Genomic DNA, 15084 nt, shown 5'->3' with positions numbered 1-15084 from the left:
CAGTTTCATCAGGCGGCGGGGGGTTGGTGAACTAATCCAACAACCTAAGTAAAAATCCTAATACTATTTTACTGGGAAGAGAGTCAGTTCCAAAAAGACTTACAAATAAACTCTTACCTCTACCTGACTACCTCAGCATACAAAATTACAACCAAAGATCTGAACTAAGAAAAACCCAAGGCAAGCTCTCAAAAGTGGTATTAAGTACACAAAACAAAAATTAAGTGGGCAGTTCTGAAGAGAAAGCGTGGCAGGACCTAACAGAAATGTGCTAATTTGATGAGCAGTTTGTAGTCGGCTGTGAGCAGCATAGACAAACAGGGAGAAGGACGCCCAGTGCTGAAGCCTGGCATGAGAGCCAGGAAGAGGGGCTGCCAAGGAGAGCCAACCTACCAATACACAAACACCCAACTTCAAACAAAATAGAAAGTAGCACAACTAATCACAGAAACACCTCCCCTTCCTGCCTCGGTGCTAAGAGCAGAGCTGCCGTGTGCACTCTGTGGACTAGGTCTGCCATTCCCGCCACGCTCAGAGGCGCTCCCGACCTTCTCTAGAAAGACGTTCCCTGACGTGCTCAGACACAGACTCACAGACTCGGGTCCTCGCTTATCTGCTTACGTTTGTAAGTGAAAAGCAAGCATTTTCATTCTTTGAGTTTACTGGGATGCCCATGTTCACTATTCCATTAGTCAGAATGCAGCTGTGTTTATCTATTAAAAGGTGGAAGCGGGGTTGGGACTGGGAGATGGCTCAGTGGATAAGGCACTGGCCGGTCAAGTGCTGGCCCCTGACTTGAGATCCCCAGGACCACGTAAAGCCAGATGTGGTCGTATTAGCAGCTGTAATCTCAGGGAGGCAGAGACAGGAGAAGTTCCTAGGAGCTCAAGTGCCACTAGCCTGGCTGATAAGAGTGATGAACACCAGAAACCCTGCCTCACAACAAAGTGAAAGATGAGGCACTATTTCTGAGGTTGTCTTCTACATCCACACACCCCATGGCGCCCACGCCCACACATGAACATGAACACACACATACCCACAACAAGCGCTGAACATCGCTTTAATTTCTGACCATGTCTACCATTCAAAAATAAGAAAATACTGCCATGATTTGAAATTAAAGTGATAAGTTAGCTGATTTTTTGCATACTGCAGTCACAGCACAATTCTAAATTCAAGCAAGAAAAACAAATATTAAGGAAAATGGAGAAGTTTTAGGGTCTCTGATCATACACTAGTTAGCCAAGCCACTCATTAGTCCAGTTGTTTTTACTGTTTCTATCCAGTGTTGTTTGAAATAAACTTTGTAAATGTAAAATTACTTCATTAATCAACTTTAAAAGTAAAATGAATTCCAAAAACCAATGTCTGAAATATGAGCATACAGCAAAAAGAATAAAAAAAGAACATTGAAACTGCTTAAAATTTGCACTTTGAATTTGTTTTGGAGCTTGATAAAATGGTTACTAAAAATCCATCTGGAAGTATAATAATAAGAAGAGAGTCCAGAAATATTTAAAAAGAAAAGTTATGTGGACAGACTTGAACTATAACCCCAAATATTAAAACATATTAAGAAGCTATAATAACTAAAATAATGCAGTACTGGCAAAGAAATAGAAAATTCAACAAAATAAGACAGAAAAGTCAAAAGTAATAATTTATTATCTGATAAAGGTAGAATTTCAATTCTGAGGGGAAAGGAAGGCTTATATAATTTGTGGTGGCAAAACCACTAGCAAATCAATGGGAAGTAAAATCGTTTTCACTTAGAACTATCTTTGACAACATACAACAACAAATGGATTAAATATTAAACTACAGAAACTAAAAACCTGAAATATAAGAAAGTACGTGGAGATATGCATCAAAATTGAGGGGAGGATTTTGGTCAAAGTTAGAAGCAACAAGAATATAAAACTGACTAAACTACATTAAAATGAAAATTCACCTTTTAAAAGTCAGTATTTAAACAAAGAAATGAAAATGCTGAGGGAGGGGAGGGAATGCCAAATGGGATCAACAAAAGGTGAAAGCTTTCAGTATATTAAAAGTTCTTGGGCTGGAGAAATGGCTTAGCAGTTAAGCACTTGCCTGTGAAGCCTAAGGACCCTGGTTCAAGCCTCGATTCCCCAGGATTCACATTAGCCAGATGCACAAGGGGGTGAACGCGTCTGGAGTTCGTTCACAGTGGCTGGAGGCCTTGGCACACCCATTCACTCTCCTCCCTCTCTCCCTCCCACCTCTCTCTCTCTCTCTCTCTCTCTCTCTCTCTCTCTCTCTCTCTATATATATATATATATATATATATATATATATATATATATATATATACATATATATATATCGGCCTCTTTCTCTCTCTGCCTGTCGTTCTCAAATAAATAAATAAATAATTTTTTTTAATTAAAACAAAAAGTTCTTGGGGCTGGAGAGGTGGCTCAGCGGTTAAGGAGCATGCCTGCAAATCCTGATGACCTGTGTTCAGTTCCCCAGTACCCACATAAAGCCAGATGCACAAAGTAGCACATGCATCTGGAGCTGGTTTGCAGCAGCTGGAGGCCCTGGCATGCCATTTTCTCTCTCTTTTCTCTATTTCTGCTTGCAAATAAATAAATAATTTTTAAAAATAAAAATAAATTTTACAAGTTCTTCTTTTCTTTTCTTTTTTTTTTTTTTTTTTTGTAGAGGGGAGGGTTGAAGTAGGTTTACACTCGAGCCTAGACTGACCTGGATGGAATTCCCTAAGCGGTCTCAGGAAGGCCTCGAAATCATGGTGATCTGCCTACTTCTTCCTCTCAAGTGCTAGGACTAAAGGCATGCCTGGGCTAGAGGGAGATCATACCTTGAAAACCCAAAATAATATTAATAATAATAATCAGATAAAAAAATAAAATAAAGTTGATTTTAAAACACTGGAAAGAAATCAGAAAGATAAATGCTGAAATATTAATTTAACTTTCACCTGTTGATTCTAAGCTGGTTTTATAATCGTTCTGTAGTTGGTGAATTTTTTTCTATTCAATAAATAACATGAACTCCTTCTATAATGATAAAATATAGGGGCTGGAGAGATGGCTTAGCAGTTAAGCATTTGCCTGTGAAGCCTAAGGGCCCCAGTTTGAGGCTGAATTCCCCAGGACCCATGTAAGCCAGATATACAAGACACATGCATCTGGAGTTCGTTTGCAGTGGCTGGAGGCCCTGATGCACCCATTCTCCCTCCCTCCCTCCCTACCTCCCTCCACCCCTCTCTCTCTGTCACTCTCAAATAAATAAATAAAACTAAACATAAATAAAATACAAAGAATCACTTCATTTAGCATAATAAGCAAATGTAACAATTCACTTGCCTTCTCCCTAACATTTCCAAGTGTTTTAATTTTACCATATAAAAATCTGCCAATATAGACATGAACTAAGACCTCCTAAATTCAAATCTACAGTTCTCTCCAATTATCACACTTCCTTAACCATTTGCTTAGATGTGACATAAATTTTCTTAGGACTACTGTGCCCATTAAAATAAACTTTTTAGGGCTGGAGAGATGGCTTAGCAGTTGAGCGCTTGCCTGTGAAGCCTAAGGACCCCAGTTCGAGGCTCGCTTCCCCAGGTCCCACGTTAGCCAGATGCACAAGGGGGTGCACGCGTCTGGAGTTTGTTTGCAGAGGCTGGAAGCCCTGGCGCGCCCATTCTCTCTCTCTATCTGTCTTTCTCTCTGTGTCTGTCGCTCTCAAATAAATTTAAAAAAAATTTTAATAAAATAAACTTTTTACAAATTCCACCTAAGTGAAAATTTACTATAAATAGTCTCTGTTCACAAGGATTAGGGATATATAAAGCATGCTGATGCGCTCACATTTCTAGGTTGGAAATAGCAGCATAAAACAAATAGTATCAGTGATTAACTTAGAAGTGGGTTGTAAGGACGGGCACTGTGGCAACACTATCATCCCAGCTAATCCTGAGCTTAACACAGGCCCGGGGTGGGGCACAGGGATTCTGTGCTCCAGGCCAGCCTGAACTATTATATAGAAAGACACCATCTAAAAACAAACAAACAAAAAAAGGTAGGGCTGGAGAGATGGCTTAGCAGTTAAGTGCTTGCCTATGAAGCCTCAGGATCCTGGTTCAAGGCTCGATTCCACAGGACCCATGTAAGCCAGATGCACAAGGTGGCACATGCATCTGGAGTTTTTTTGCAGTGGCTAGAGGCCCTGATGTGCCCATTCTTTCCTTCTTTCTCCCTCTCCTTCTCCCTCTCTGTCGCTCTGAAATAAACAAATAAAAAATAAACAAAAAAATATTTTTAAAAAAGTTAAAGAAAAGGCAGATGATGATGTAGCCATCGGTAATCCAGACATGCCTATGCCAAGAACGGAGGCAAAACAAGAGAATCTGCTGGACACTCACAGACCAGCTAGCCTGGCTAGGGCAGCAGCAGAAGCCTCAAAGGAGGTCGAAGGCCAGGCCCAACACCTAGGCTGTCACCTAACCCCCAAGCTTCCAGAGCGTATGTGCCCATACCCACGACATGAGCATGCAAACACACACAAACATACACTGGCCCAGAAACATGGACAACTATAAAAATCAAAATCCAAGCATGAATGATTTCTTTCTTTCTCCTTCCTTTCATTTTTTGTCTGTTTGTTTTGTGAGGTAAGGGGAGGGTCTCTCTCTAGGCCAGGGTGACCTGGAATTCTCTATGTGGTCCTGGGCTGGCCTAGAACTCACAGCAACCCTCCTACTGCTGCCTCCAGAGTACGGGGATTAAAGGGGTGTCACCACGCCCGGTTCCCTTCCTTCAGAAACAGGTCTCACTAGAACCTAGGCTGGCTAAGCTCACTACAAATCCTCTTCCTCATCCTGCCACATGCCACACACAGCTTATTCTCATTTCTCTGTCAGTGTTTACATCTATGAAAAACATTTAAATGTTTTGTGCTACAGATATATACGTGTACGTGTGTGTGTGTGTGTGTGTGTGTGTGTGTGTGTTCATACAATTGAATAAAACAAAGAAAAATGAGTTGGACTCCAAGTCTGACCAAAAAGTAACTCAACCCCCCCCCAAAAATTATGACCATTGCATAATAAAATACTAATAGGCGTTTGCAGTGGCTGCAGGCCCTGGCGTACCCATTCTCTCTCTACCTGCCTCTTTTTCTGTCTGTTACTTGCAAATAAATAAATAAACAAAAAAAATTTTTTTAAATACTAATAGGTTATAAGCATGCTCCCTAAAACCACCACAAAGGCTAACAACACAGTCTAAACATTCTATTAGCAAGGGTAAAAAGCAGTGATTATCTTAAGACAGAGAATCTATCAAAAGTAGAAGGAAGAACAGGCATGGTGATGCACACCTTTAATCCCAGCACTGCGGAGGCAGAGGTAGGAGGATCATGGTGAGTTTGAGGCCACCCTGAGATTCCATAGAGAATTCTAGGTCAGCCTGGGCTAAAGACCATAAGTTGAAAAACCAAAAAAAAAAAAAAGTAGAAAGGAAGAAATCAGTTAGTCACACATGACAAAGGAAGCATTTTCATCACTCTCTAGGAAAGATCCTAAATTCTATTCTGTCCTCAGAAAAATGTTAGGCCAGATCTACTGACTACAATAAGAAGTAAAAGCATATGGTTCTTTACTTAATACCTTTTTTTAATTGACATATGATATACTAAAATATATCACAGAATGAATCAATTTACATTTCTTTGACTATAATGTAAAGCTACATATGTGTCTCACATCTAAGAGACAATCCAAAGTATGCTTTAACAAGCTTAAAAATTACAGGGAGCCTGAGCTGCGCGTGGTGGCGCACGTCTTTAATCCTAACACTCAGGAGCAGAGAACTTCCATGACTTCAAGGCCACTCTGAGACTACAAAGTGAGTCCCAGATCAACCTGGGCTACAGTGAGACCCTACCTTGAAAAAGAAAAAAAATAAGCAAATAAGTAAATAAAATAAAATAACCTGCTAATTTTAAAGCTTCAAGATGGGGTTGAAGCCGAGCTACATAATATGATGGAGGAGGGGTTAATGAAACTGGTGGTGGTGTTTCTTGATCTCCTGTACATTTGTCAAAACTCACAGACCTACACACTAAAAGGCTGCATGTTAATGACAATCTGTTAATTTTAAAATATTTTAAAATATTTTAAAAATATTTTAAAATATTTTAAAAAGTATTGTAGTAGGTACTTCAGAGTCTAATTTTTTTTTAATGAGGGAGGAAGAAAATTGGTGCACCGGCCTCCAGCCACTGCAATCAATCTTCAGATGTATGTGCCACCTTGTGCATCTGTCTGACTTAACGTAGGATCTGGGGAATCAAACATGGGTCCTTAGGCTTTGCAGGAAACCACCTTAGCAGCTAAGCCATGTCTCCAGACACTAGAGTCTAAAAATTTTTTTAGACAGGGTCTCACCTTCCAGCAGAAGCTGGTCTAGAATTCACTACACATCCCAAGCTACCTTGATTCAAGGTGATCCTCCTCACCAGCCTTTAAAGTACCAGGATTACAAGTACCACCACACCCAACCTAGTCTATAATTTTAAGTGTTTGTTTAAAGAAATACAAATGCATCTATCTATACTTCTTCCACATACAACAAACACACATAGCCATTATTTTTACAGAAAAATATATCAAGAAATATACCTGTGGCTATACGCCCAGAAACACACAAAACATACAAAGGGAACAACACTCTTGGAGTATGGTTTGTAATAATAGACTAATAGTAATAAACAGAAAAACCAGCCCCCAAAGTACTAAAGCCATATACTCATACAGTGTATTAGCAGAAAATGCATCAAGTACATAGCTACCTGCATTAAGGTGAACAGACCTCAGAAGTACAAAGAGACAGTCATTATTTGAGTTCAGAAATAAAGTAAACCATGTGAAGTATTTTATATGGTAAAACCATACCAAAATGTGAAGAGACATTAAACATGGAGTTTAGTTTACCTGAGGCACAGGTGCAGGACAGTAGATGGATACAGCATGGAATCCAAGTGGGGCGTCCCAAGTTGTTGGTGATGAGTAACTTCTGATGTTGGACTGCGTTTTATTATTAAATATATATCTGTGCTACATTTCAGAACTTACATAACATGTTATAATTTAAAAAAAAAGCAACAACAGTTTCTTGGGGCTGGAGAAATGGCTCAGAGGTTGAGGGTGCTTGCTTGCAGAACCTGATGTCCGGTGTTCAATTCCCCACTGTCCATGTGGAGTCTGATGCACAGAGTGACATCTGCACTGGAACATCCCTTCTTTCGTTTTACCCTCCTTCCTCCCCATCCCATCCCCTCAAATGGACAGGCTATAAACCCAGCTACTGGAGAAGCCAAGACTGGAAGATCACAAGTTCAAGGCCAGCCTAGGCTGCAGAGTGAGACCAAGTGGGAACTTCCTTTGTTTTGTAAAAATATTTTTGTTGCCAGGCGTGGTGACGCACGCCTTTAATCCCAGCACTTGGGAAGCAGAGGTAGGTGGATCGCCATGAGTTCAAGGCCACCCTGAGACTACATAGTGAGTTCCAGGTCAGCCTGGGCTAGAGTGAGACCCTACCTTGAAAACCCAAAAATAAATAAATAAATAAATAAAATAAAATAAAACAAAAAAACAAAATATATATATATATGTATATATACATATACATATATATATATATATATATACATATATATATGTATATATATATATATATATATATATATATATATATTGTTGTTGTTGGGCTAGAGTGATGGCTTAGTGGTTAAGGCACCTGCCTGTAAATCCCAAGAACCCAGGTTCAAGTCCCCAGTACCCATTTAAGACAGAGGCACAAGGTGGCACATATGTCTGGAGTTCATTTGCAGTGGCTGGAAGCCCTGGTGCTCCCATTCTCTCTTTCTATATTCTTCCCCCACTCTCAAATAAGTAAAATATTTTTTTTAAAAAAATTTGTTGACATGCCAGGTGTGGTGGCGCACGCCTTTAATCCTGGCACTAGGGAGGCAGAGGTAGGAGGATCGCCATGAGTTCAAGGCCACCCTGAGACTACAGAGTTAATTCCAGGTCATCCTGGACCAGAGTGAGACCCTACCTCAAAAAACAAAAAAACAACAACAAAAAAATTGTTGACATCAAAATAGAGGCCTGTTTAAAAAGAATTTTGCAGAAGGGGGAAAAGGAAGGATGGTGGGAATTATGTTAATGATACATTGACTATATGCATGGAGGTTGTAAATAAAAAGTTTTAAAAAAGCAAAAAACAAAAAATTACAGGAAGGTCAGCCTGGACTAGAGTGAAACCCTACCTCAAAATCAAAAACACACACAAAAAAACACACACAAAAAAAATTACAGGAGCCTTTAGAACTTAAAAATAGTGCTGGAGAGATGGGTAAGTGGTTAAGGTACTTGCCTGCAAAGCCTAAGGACTCAGGTTCAATTTCCCAATACCCACATAAAGCCAGAGGCAAAAAGTGGTATGTGTGTCTGCAATTTGTTTGCAGTGGCTGGAGGTCCTGGTGTGCTCATTCATTTAGGAAAAAAAGTGTATTATGTACAGCCTGTATTTTCCTTATCTCTTCTGTGCTACCCAATGTAGCATACTTCTCCCCTCTGGGTACTTAATTTTAGTTAATTAAAATTATGGCCGGGCATGGTGGCGCATGCATTTAATCCCAGCACTCAGGAGGCAGAGGCAGGAGGAGCGCTGTGAGTTTGAGGCCACCCTGAGACTACATAGTTATTTCCAGGTCAACCTGAGCCAGAGGGAGACCCTACCTTGAAAAACATACACAAAAAATAAAAAAACCAGAAACAACAAAAAAAATTAAATGAAGTTTAAAATTCAGCAGCCTAACTGCATAGTAACATGTAACACACTCAACAGAGGCATGTGGTCACTGACTACACTTAGCAAACGACGGTGAAACAGCCATTTCCATCAATGCAGAAAGTTCTGGTCAGACACATGTTGTAATCTAGACAATTCCTTTTCCTCTAAGAATTTCCAATTAAACTACCAAAAATTTCCTCCCACAGGTAAAACACATTTCAAATTCCTTTGTCATGTTGTGGCATGTTTGTGTGCATAGTATGTGTTGTATGGTCTGTGTGCACATAACGTATGTATATGTGTTTGCAGATGTATATGATTTGTGTACATGTGAGCACAGGCTAGAGAAAAAGGTATGGTGTCCCCTCTACTGCTTTATTCCCACAGGACGCAATCTATCGCTGAACCTGGAACTGTTGTGTTATGGCTTTGGCGTGGATTGACTGATAGCCAGATTGGCTATCCAGCAAACCCCAGCAATTCTCAAGCTGCCCGTGCATGGCCATGCCCAGCTGTCTACATGGGTGCTCGGGATAGAGCACAGATTCCTCAAGCCCTCTTAGGCCCTCATGTTTGCACATCATACACTACTTTTACACAAATTCACATTTTTTTAGGAAAGACTGACCAAATTTATATTACCATTTCAAAAGCTTTTCAACATTATAAACTGTAGTACATCCTAAAATAGCCCAAACATGAGCTTCACAAAAATTCTCAGTTTATGTGCAAATTTTAGTATTGCTTAAATTTAAAATGAACATTATTTAATAGTGACAAGATATAAAAATAAACAATGTTCAACAACAATGGAGCCACATTTATATCCAAAGTATGAAATATTACAAAGATGACATTTATTAATGAGTACATTAAGAAGTAATATTTGTGAAAAAGGGTACTTTTTCTTTGTTATTAATATAATATGACCTTGCTGAGAAAGATTTGGTGATTAGGGAGAGGAAATTAAAATAAATTTTAGAGCAATAATATTTAAATGATAATCTAATCCTCAATATATATATATCATTACCAATACCTGAGTTACCAAATGAAAACTTACTTAGCTCTCACATTGATAACACTTTATAGCACGGCAATACATGTACTAGCAAAAGTTCATAAAATAAAACTTCCCTGGCTGAAATATTCTCTAGCATGGCTGTGAAGAACATGAACACCTGAATCAGGCTTACCGGATTTCATCCAGGCTTTACCACTGACTAGAGGGAAGTATTTCATAGGTTACTCGACCTTCATTCCTCAGTTTCTCCATAGTGTCTACCATAACGTAGATGTGTGAGGATGAAGGGAGATGGCATTTAGTAGCACGTGGGAGACTGTCTGACACATACTGTGCCCCACAAGCATTTGTCACCACCACTGGTGTTTGGAGAGCATCCGTGGATGGGATCTGTTGGCACTTTTCACCTGCTGTTTCAATATGCTGCAGGAAGCTACATTCATTTACAAACCGTCTCCCAGTAACTGAGATGTGCACATGTCAGGGCTTGTTAAGGGCAGGTAAGGTTAAATAGGAAGCATACTCTTTCACTGTTCATAGTTTCACATACAGTAGCCAATGACACCATTTCACATACATGATAATGCCTTAGTCCAGCTCACAATGGATAAACTGTTGTAGCAATTTATCCCAAAAAAAACTCCCAAAAGAGGGAAATTCTATTGAGAAAATGATTTGTTCAGTTTTGTGCATAGATGACATTCTCACAGATTGCTTCATGATCACTCCAAGAAACAGCAGTACAGGAAGAGGGTTAGAAGAGTTCACCATCCCCTCCTGGGTTCTGCTACGGGCCTTGTCCACCCTGCTTACAACCATTAGCAGTCTTCTCCCATTCTCTGCCAACAGATCACATGTTTCTTGAAGGGATTTAGATCTTGCTGTATAGTAAGGGCTCAATGAACACTTATTCTTAAGAATGCAAAAATGCACAGCTAAAATGTACAACTAAGAGTAAATCTTACTAGATGTAAAGGAAGCTGATTGGCACTTTCTCAATTTGTGCATTTTATATAAAGATGACATTTTCATCTTGGTAACCAACCTGTGCATGTGCACGTGAGAACAGAGGACAACCTAGGGTGTTATCTACTTTTTTTTTAATCAAGGGTTTCTTTCTCATTAGCCTCAAACTCAACAGCTAGGCTAGACTGGTTAGCCAGTGAGCCCCGTGATTTGCTGTCTCCGCCTCCTTGATACTAGGATCCTAAGCTTGCACGGCCTAACCCAGCCTTTGGGCTCAGACTAAGGCCCTATTGCTTGCAGGACAAGCACTTCACTGAGATACTGCCTGAACTCCACTTTCTTTTTCTAAATTTTTTCAAAGAATGAATGAATAAATGCTACCAAACTGTAAAACCTGACCACACTGCCAGGCCCAAAAGCCTGAATAAGTTCACCATGACAAAGCAAGAACTAGACGAGTAGACAAAAACAGGGGAGGGGGGCCCAGGGAAGACTCTGAATAAGCATTTCAATTAATTACAATGAAGAAGTTTATAGCCTACAATGTGGTCTAAAATTTTGCCACTTTCTAATTTATACACGGCTTAAGTTCTACAACTTGAAAAGGAACAAACTCTGGACCCTTCCATGTCATGTTACTCAGAGAGCTGTGAACAAATGTGCTCAGTTTATGCACTAAGTAAGGGCCAGAACATCTACTGTCACTAGCAGTTGCCTGATTACTAACCCTTTAGCTTGAAATCAGTTCAGTTATTTCCTTAAAAATGCTTTCCTGGTTACATTTACTTCACAAATTAAAAGTATGATAAATGCTCATAGGGTACGAATTCACCAGACTGGCTGCCACTGTAGATTTAATAGTAAATCATGATAATGTGAGCTATGGTTGACAACTAATCCCTGGACAGGACACCACCTTGTTAGAAGGCAAGGAGCCAAAGGGAAAACAAGGCATGGCTAGGAAATGGCCGAGGCAGGCAGCAGTGGTGGAGGAAGGACGGAGTAGCAGCAATGCAGGCAGGCTTAGGAGATCCATGAAACATCAGCAGTGAGGGTTCACAGAGTGAAAGTCCCACAGCACAGAACACACACAGAAGCCAGGATCACACATGTACTGGTACACTGATATCGCCTCTTGGCCTTCTCAGTAAGATCAAGCATGGGAGCCAGGCATGGTGGTGCATGCCTTTAATCCCAGCACTCTGGGGGGTGGGGACAGAGGTAGGAGGATCACCATGAGTTCAAGGCCACCCTGAGACTGCATGATGAATTCCAGGTCAGCCTGGGCTAGAATAAGACCCTACCTCAAAAAGCCAAAAAAAAAAAAAGATCAAGCATGGTACATGCACACTGATGGCACGTGTACTGATCACATAAACACTGATTCTAATTCTATACAATCAAAAACCTAGAAATCTTGAACAAACAGAAAATACTGGCAAATTTAAAAGTAGTCCCCTAATTCTTGGCACAAAATTCCTTTTCTGTGAAGAACTACATCTGGGGAGGAAAAAAAAAAAAAACTTCAGATTCTAAGCAATGAGATGAATGTACTTTCAGGAGGGGCCTCTCTATGAGGTATGAGGTAGAAGGAAAATGTACATTTATTCCAGAGTTATAGCCAACAATAACTTTGACATTCTAAATCCAGCTTGGGCACTTTAGTGGGGAAGGTGTTTGCAAAAGTATTTAATAAGAAGGCACTGAATTTAGCATTTATTTTATTTTTTTCTCAGATTTCTTAACTGGTCTTAGGTCCATCACCTATAAATAAATTATGCAGAACCTCTAAGTATACTGTTTTCTTCTTATAGAGAGCCACTTTTAAAGATCAGACAGGTCAAACTTCCATGACATATTGTTAACTTAAAGGCCATATGCCCTTTGCCACAAGTACCTAACTCTGCCATGTAGTATGAAAGTCTTAATAGACAAAAATAAATAAATAAAAAAGAATGCTCACTGTGATCTAATAAAACTGTAAAAATGGGCTAGGGGCTTGGGAGATGGCTCGGTCAATAAAGAACTTGCCTTGCAAGCCTGAGAACTTCACTTCAATCCCTAGAGCCCAGGAAAAAATTCTGGGCGTGGTGGTTCATGCTTACAATCCCACTGCTGGGAAGGCAGATACAGGCAGATCCCTGGAACTTGCCAGCCAGTCAGTCTAAACTAGTTGGTGAACTCCAGGCCAGAGAGAGACCATGTCTCAGAAAAAGTGTATGGTGTTCCTGAGGAATGACAGCTGAAATAGTCCAGGCCTCCGTATGCACTGACACACATAAACATGCACACACAAAGACAAAAGCAAACATACACATTAAAAGCATACAACATGGCTGCAGTTTGCTGAACCCTGCTATAGATGACCTATTTTTACTTAACGTATTTTAAATTTTTGTGTACATTTATTTATTTGAGAGATAAAGAGAGGGAGATAGAGCAAGATAGAAAATGAATGGGTGTGCCAGAGCTGCCAGTCACTGCAGACAGACCAACTCCAGACGCATGCGCCACCTTGCACATCCACCTTGCAACAGTCCTGGGGAATCGACTGTGAGTCCCGAGGCTTAGCAGGCAAGTGCCTTAACTGTTAAGTTCCACCCCTGTTTTTACTATTTTAAGAAACGCTCTAATATTAGCTTTACAACACTTCATTTAAAAACATATGTGGGGCTAGAGACATGGCTTAGCAGTTAATGTGTTTGCCAGCAAAGCCGAGGGACCACAGTTCAATTTCCCAGGACCCACGTAAACCAGATGCACAAGGTGGAGCATGCATCTGGAGTTTGTTTGCAGTGGCTGGAGGCCCTGGTGTACCTATACTTCCTTCCTCCCTCCCCCCCTCTCTCTCTGTCAAATAAATAAAAACAAAAAATAAAAGCATGTGGAAGGTATAGAAAAGGGCTAATAAGTAAGATTACTAGAAGACAATTATTGTTTGTTAAATAATGAATACATGAGGTTCACTATGCTCAAATTTTAAGAATCTGAAAATGCCTGTAGTAACAGTTTGAAAAATTCAAACTAAATCAATTAACTAGTTCCACCAAAAAATGAACGTCCTCATCTTAATATAATCCATAGACCTAATACTAAAATATAATTAACAAAACATAAAATGTTCTTATAATAAAGTTAAACTACAATGAAAAACAAACTAATCCATAAGTATGTAGATACATAAACTTTCATGTTTTCCACATTAAAATTATAGGCATACAATATACAGCTTCTGAATTACTGTTTATTCCTATCTTATCAAACAAAAAAAGTTACCAATATTTGGGTTTTGCAAACAGAATGTAAGAAATACAATACATAAACATATAAGGTAGCACTCTTCAAAAGCAAACTTTTTTCTCAGCCTTGACAAACACATCTAAGTTTTTGAAAATCCTCAAGAATTAGAGTTTAGAGATTTTTACAACATAAAGCCTGAGTAGCTATGACTCCCGTTTTCAACAAGAACCCGTCAATGCTGTTTAAAGTATGTATACCAAGCAACTATCAAGCTTGTTTTTTTCTATGAACAATGATTATCCCATAGGAAAGCCAGTCCACTATGGAGGCTATGACTGTACACACACAAGAGGAAAATTACCTAAACTTTCCACAGAAATAGTCTTTTTAACTGATAAGTCTTCAGAAAAGAACTATAATGTGCTGACCCTCACCCCTGCACATAGATGCCTCCAAAACCAGAAATGAAGAAAAATACATGTCTGTCTGGTTCTCTAGAGAAATCTGCTATCCCACTGCATCAAGATATGGAGTCTCACTCATTGCAAGCAAGAAAACAGCTCAACAGAGCTTGAGGAAATAAATCTTAATGAATGAGCAACTTTTCCAAGATCTAATTTTTGGTTTTTAATGTAATGGTTTTTAAGTTTTTCACCATAATCTGATATATGTTCAATATTCAAATATTATCAAAACTAAAAACTTGGGGCTGGAGAGATGGTTTAGCAGTTAAGGTATTTGCCTGCAAAGCCAAAGGACCTCGGTTCGATTCCCCAGGACCCACATTAGCCAGATGCACAAGGGGGCGCGCACATCTGGAGTTCGTTTGCAGTGGCTAACGGCCCTGGCACACCCATTCTCTCTCTCCCTCTCTGTCTCTTTCTCTCTTTCTAATAAATAAATAAAACAAAGTTTAAAAAAAAAACCTTATTTAAACTAAGCCCACAGAATTATGACATTTGAGAAACACTAAAATACTTTGGCTGTTGAAAAATAGAA

The 15084-nt window shown here is 39.6% G+C and overlaps 1 protein-coding gene across 3 annotated transcripts in view; it reads right to left on the bottom strand.

Moving 5' to 3' along the window:
* The window catches only part of Supt3h (SPT3 homolog, SAGA and STAGA complex component), a 400501-nt gene that overhangs the window by 369239 nt on the left and 16178 nt on the right, over positions 1-15084 (bottom strand). The gene's annotated exons all lie outside the window — the stretch shown is intronic.

Source organism: Jaculus jaculus, chromosome 8, assembly GCF_020740685.1.
Source record: "Jaculus jaculus isolate mJacJac1 chromosome 8, mJacJac1.mat.Y.cur, whole genome shotgun sequence".
NCBI lineage: Eukaryota > Metazoa > Chordata > Mammalia > Rodentia > Dipodidae > Jaculus > Jaculus jaculus.
The sequence above is the reverse complement of the archived record's forward strand: the minus strand, read 5'-3'. Positions and strand labels throughout refer to the sequence as shown.